Genomic DNA, 6,796 nt, shown 5'->3' on the forward strand with positions numbered 1-6,796 from the left:
TAAACATTAAAACTCTTGTCCACCCACACCAAGTAACCAATTAGGTTAATCTCACCCGTAACAAAACATATCAATATCGTACACTCCCCGATATGATAGGATGAGAAGAGCATTTCACCTCTGTAGTACTTAACCCTAAAATCCATAACCGCAGTCTAATTATGAGAAAACATCTGACAAGCCAAAATTGAGGGACATTCTACAAAATGTCTGACCAGTACTCTTCAAAAACATCAAGGTCATGAAAGACAAGGAGAGACTGAGAAACTGTCATAGGTTACAGGAGACTAAGAAAGCATGGTGACTAAATGCACTGCGGGGTCCTGGATTGAACCCTGGAACAGAAAAAGGACGGTAGCGAAAAAGTCTGCAGTGTAGTTGATAGAAACAATAACAACACTGCACCACTGTTAATTTCCTGGTTTTGATAATTGTACCGTGATTATGTTAGATGTTAATGTTAGAAGAAACTGAATGAAGGGTAAGGAGAAACTCTCTGTTATCTTTGCAACTCTTCTGTAAATCAAAAATTGTCCAAATAAAAAATTTCAAAATCTCTTCTGATTCCTAAGGTTGATGAGATATAACCATTTCAATGACTTTATTATTTAAATAGTAAGCCTTCATTTTTACAATTTAATGTACTTATACAGAGATTTCAAATTTTTCCAGAAAACTGCCCCAACATTTACCACCTGGTTAACTCTTTAATAACCTGGAATTCTCATGTCTTTATGATTCATAAGGTACCTTCATATACACTCCCACCTCGTCTATATGACAACTGCTTAAGATGGACAAGAGTCCTCAATGCCACATTAAATGTGAGAAAAATGGTGACAAAGTCAGTTTAAGAGATTTGCTTTATACTATGTGAGTCAGTGACAGAGTCTTGTCAAGAACCTGGATCGGTGCAATTCAACAACACTGTAAAAAATTACCTCACGAGCAAAAGATCTGAATAGACATTTCTTCAAGTAAGATATACAAATAGTCAAAAGCACATGAAAAGATGTTCAACATCATTGGTCATCGGGAAATGCAAATCAAAACCACAATGACATACCACTTCACACCCACAAGAATGGCTAGACCAAAAAGTCAGATAACAGCAAGTGTTGGGGAGGATGTGGAGAAATCAGAAACCTCACACACTGCTGGTGGCAACATAAAATGGAGTAGACACTTTGGAAAACAGTCTGTCCGTTCCTCAAATGATTAATCATAGAGTCATCATATGATCTAGAAATTCCACTCCTCAATATATGCCCAAAGGAAATGAAAACATATGTCTGAGAGAAAAACCTGTATGTGAATGTTTATAGCAGCATTATTCATAATAGCCAAAAGCTGGAAACAATCAAAATGTCTGTCAGTGGAAAAGTGGATAAACAAAATGTGATATAGCCATACTATGGAATATTAATTGGCCATAAAAAGGAATGAAGTGCTGATCCGTGCTACAACATGGACGAAGCTTGAAAACATTATGCTGAGTAAAAGAAGCCAGTCACAAAAGACTTCATACTACATGATTCCACTCATATGAAAGGCCAGAAAAGGGAAATTAATGCAGACAGAAAGTAGATTAGTGGTTTCTTAGGGCTGGGAAGGGGGTGTGTCGATAGGGGGCTGAATACTAAAGGATATGGTGTTCTTTTTGAGGTGATAAAGCTGTTCTAAAATTGACTGTACTGATAGTTGCTCATACTGGTGAATATACTAAAAACTATTAAATTGTACACTTTAAATGAGCAAATAGTATGGTATGTGAATTATACCTCAATAAAGCCCTTTTAAAAATGTAAAATTAAAAAAAAAAACCTTATCTCCCACCATGGGTCAGGCCAGAAATTAAACAATGAATAAACAAGCTGCCATCTCTTAGGATGCTCAAACCTAGTGGTGGAGGTAAAGGGTAATAGCAAATAATTATGTTAAAACTGTTGTCCAGGAGTCCTATTCTTAAACCGGGGTTTTCTTCTACCACGTAATACGAATCATCCAGTTAGGTAGTTCAAGTCATTTTCAAATCAGTAAAGCAATACTTTACATGCTACATACAAGATCCATTTCTTCAATCTAACAATACCAAACTGAGAAGGACAGAAATAGGAGAAGGAGACACTAGTCATTTACTTAATGAAACTCTCACCTCAACAACCATCCTGGCACTTTCCAGTCTCTGTCCCACCTTTGCTACAGGCAAGATCTTTTATTCTGAAAATTTTGGAAGTGTAAATAGCAAGGAGTGACTCACTTGAAAAGGGATACTTTTTTTTTTTTTTTTTTTGCTGAGGAAGATTAGCCCTGACCTAATATCTGTGCAAATCTTCCTCTACTTTATATGTGGGACACCATCACAGCATGGTTGGTGAATGGAGTAGGTCCGCACCCGGGATTCAAACCCACAAGCCTGGGCAGCCAAAGCAGAGTGTGTGTAACTTGAACCACTCGGCCACGGGGCCAGGCCCCAAAAGGGATACTTTTATAGAATGCCAACTATGGCTCAACACTTAACACATGGTAAAGACCAGATTTGAAGATTCTTTGTATCTGGTTGGTTAATGAGATCTGTTCATTTAATATGCATTTGAGGGTGAATATGTTGGTGATCCCCACTCTTTCCAGAATAAAGATTACATTTAAATAAATATATAATTATATTAAAAATATGTAATATATACTATAAATGTATATATAACAGTCCCTCTATAGATAAAGATATAGTTTCCATATCTTTTGGTTTGAAAAGTACATAGGACATATTCTTTTCTCAGTCTGCAAGGTTTGAAGTTCACAGTGACTTTAGAATTCTGTAATAAAGCCACTACATCCCAGAGACAAACTTTGAGGACATCTGTTGAATATGCAAACACAAAATGTTCTCTACTATCCGAAGGTATCCTCATTGGGAAAAACAGTGCCCCAAATGAGAAAGTTGACATCTATCTTAATTTGATAGCACTTTCTAAATCGAAGTAAAATGAAATGTAATAAATAGAAAACAGAGCTAAAATTAAAAATTCCTTTCTTCAATGTGTCAGAAGTTTCTTTGATATTTTCAGTACCTTGAGACAGTGTAAACATAAATTACCTTATGTTGAAAAACAAAATGGTATAGCTGAAAGAAGTTAAACTTAGGAAATTGGACAGACCTGTGTTTGCTCTGGTTCTGCCTTCTACCTGCTGTGCAACCTCGAGCAAGTTGCTCAAATTCTCTGACCCTCAAGTTATCATCTGTCTGCAGAGTTCTCCTCTAACTTGGCAAAGTTAGTTTTACTGTCTTTGCTAAGGCTCACTTCATAGGCCCTCTAGGTCTTCTTATGCAAAGCTAACCACATGGGGGGCGTTGAATCAACTTATCTAAGGAGTACAGCATCTCCTAGGAAGATTGCGACTAAAATTCCTCCACTTATCCCTGGGAGTCTGAGTTAAGGAGATCTATTTGCATAAACTAAGGTGCCTGTGAGAATTACCAGAGACAAGAAATGATAAGGAGACTCCTGAGGTAAAATTACACTGAAGAAAATAGGAAGTAAGGCCAAAGTTAAAACACACATTTTTAACCTGAGGTTCCATGAATACAATTCAGGTGGGCCATATATTTGAATAGGGAAAAAAGTGCATTTAACTGGAATTTAGCATTTACATTGTGAATGTAGTAAATAAACAACAATCATTAGTAGTTTTATGACTTTGTCACCAACAGAAATCACATATAATTTTCTATAGTATTAGACTTGTTCCAGGTATCTTAAAATAATGAGTAATAATTGTTTATACTCATTACTCCTGCTTTGAAATTATACTAGTTGTTAGAAATGCCACCAGATGGCCGGCCCGGCGGCTTAGCGGTTAAATGCACGCTCTCCACTACTGGCAGCCTGGGTTCGGATCCCGGGCGCGCACCGACGCACCCCTTCTCCGGCCATGCTGAGGCCGCGTCCCACATACAGCAACTAGAAGGACATGCAGCTATGACATACAGCTATCTACTGGGGCTTTGGGGGGAAAAAATTAATTAAAAAAAAAAAAGAAATGCCACCAGATCTTGTCATTTTATGCATTATGAAGAAGCACCTATGTCAGACTTTTGGATTTTATTATTATTATTTATTTATTTATTTATTTATTTACTTATTTATTTATTTTGGTGAGAAAGATTGTCCCTGAGCTAACATCTGTGCCATCTTCCTCTATTTTGTATGTGGGATGCCACCACAGCATGGCTGATGAGTGGTGCGCATGTCCTCGCCTGGGAGTCAACCCTGTGAACCCCCGGCCACCAAAGCAGAGCACACAAACATAACCACTACCCCACCAGGCTGGCTCCTGGATTTTATTATGTCTTGATCAACGAATTTCAGTATAAATGGTTTCCTTAGGAAGCCTATGTATTTTATTTTTGTACATTTAAAAACTATTTTGAGAAGAGATCCAGAGGCTTCAACAAACTGCCAAAAGTGTCCACAGCACAAGAAATGTTAAGAACCATTGGATTAAGACAAGGGCCTAAGCCGTGGACAGCTGCTCTGGGTCTGTTGGCGCTCACGCCTCTGGTCCTGTAAGCCAGCTCGGTGGTAGTGCTCTGGGAAATAACACTGCACACAGCCACGTCGGCTGAGGAGGAAGCCCTAGGCGAGGCACAGGGCCATCCAGCTGTAGCCCTGAGAAGGTGGCATGAGCCTTTGTGGGAACAAGAAGAACCTTTTCTTCACTAGATATGGTATGGCAGCAAAAAATGTGCCAGTCTTCTCTACGCTTGGGAAGAGAAGTTGGACTGACCTTCCTATTAGACAAAATAAAGCCCATGGTCTCTTTTTGGAAATAAAACATTAAAGAAGCAACAAAAGGGAGTCACTGGACTTCATACCAGCTGGCAGCTGGGTGCTTGGGTAACTACTTAAATATGTAAAATCAATAGAGCAAGTTATATTTGTAAAACAGGAAAATATATCCAATTATGGTGGGATTACATGTGGTGGATAAATAGGCACCTAACTCAAGTGTCCAGAATATACAAAACGCTGAAAACTTTTTTTGCACTTTTATCCTCCAACGTCCCTCTATTGTAGATCCACGAAAGTGGAGAGAGACGATTTAAAAGTAACAGTGGTCCTATTTCAATCAGTCTTTGCTAACAAAAGTAAGCAAACTCAAATTAAAGTTCCTAGTAATAACTGGCATCCTATTTTACATATATTTAGAAATTAAGATAAAGAAATTATGTCATTTTTCTAGAGCCATACAGCAAGTTAAGGATCAACCTAGGATGAGAACATGGCTACCCTTTCCCCATACTTCCAGATTTACCTCACCTAGTGAAAGTCTATGAAGGCACTCGAAGAAAACCGTCTCTAATCATTGAAACCGTTGAACTCCCCTACTCTCCAGCCTCCTCTCTTTGTGGTTAAGAATTGTCAGGAAAGAGTTTTTTAAAGCCTGCTGGAACCTTCAAAGTCACACCACTGTGTGCCCTGCGCCATATGTGCCCGATCTTTGGACCTTCCAAGCTTCAGAGTTCGAGCTTAAGCCTCAGTTTTGCTCAAGCCACAGAGATCCGGATGATAAGTCCTCCCCGACTGGAATAATGAGAGACCAAAGAGCAATATTCAACTTACTGCTGGAATTCTACATAGCCATAATGTTGATGTGGTAAGGCTGTCCCTGTCTCCCTGCCTCCCTGCCTCATATCATCTGAACTACCTTCCGAGCTTTTGTCCCCTTCACGACTGCCCTTAATTTAATTCACTCAAATGACATTTATCAATTGTCTACTGTGCGCTAGGCACGGTATTCACTCCAGATAACAAATGTGTGCAGAAGAGACACAGCCTCCGTCCTGAGGGAGCAACAGGCCAGTGAAGGAAACAGCTATTTTAAAAATGTTATATAAATAACAAACACCACATAAACATAGCAGATACAACCAAATATGAGAAGTGTTATAAAAGACAATATCATTATTCAATGAGAGATAATAATGAGAAGCTAGATGGAAATGGGAGGTTATGGAAGGTTTTGCTGAAGAAGTGACATTTTATCTGAGAACTGAAGGATGGTGTGTCTGGGGTTTGGGGAGAGAACGCGTGGAAAGAGTGTTCCATTCAGAGAAAACAGCTTGACTATAGAGCTGAAAGAGAGAAATAATTATTTTCCCAGATTGTACATGATTCAGCTTATTTCAACCCAAAGGACTATGTTCAGAAGAAGGGCAACAATCTGAACTCCTCCATAGCTAATACTCCAACATATCTAATATATTTTATCATTTTATTAAATAGTTAAAACCACATTGATTTATGATATTGTTTAGATCTCCTTGTGATGTATAATTTGTTACTTGGTTTTTATACAACCTTGTGTATAGTTTATCCACATAAATAGTGTGCATTTATGATTTGTTGCAGTTCGCATGAGCACCCTTGGGACCACTGCAAAACCACAAGTCAAAGTGTGGCATATACACACGTGTTCCCATAGTTAAGCATGTGTACCCACTCTTGTTGTGCCATCCTGTAAAGAACAGTGGAAATAGCCATTTTCAAAATCTTTGAATTGTAGATTTATAAAATGTGGGAGATCATTTAGTCTTAATATCTCATGTTCTATTGTGAAAAAACATAACACAAAGAGAAAAAGCAAAACAAAACAGACTTGCCACTTTCTTTTACAAACATTTGTTGTGATGTAGAATTTAGCCTAGCAGTCATTTGCACTTTCTCCCTCCTTTATATTCTGAATAGAATCTTTTGGAAATGGGGCTTAGCGAAAAGAATTTTATTTAACTGCT

This window comes from Diceros bicornis, chromosome 14 (genome assembly GCF_020826845.1).
Source record: "Diceros bicornis minor isolate mBicDic1 chromosome 14, mDicBic1.mat.cur, whole genome shotgun sequence".
NCBI classification, from domain to species: Eukaryota; Metazoa; Chordata; class Mammalia; order Perissodactyla; family Rhinocerotidae; genus Diceros; species Diceros bicornis.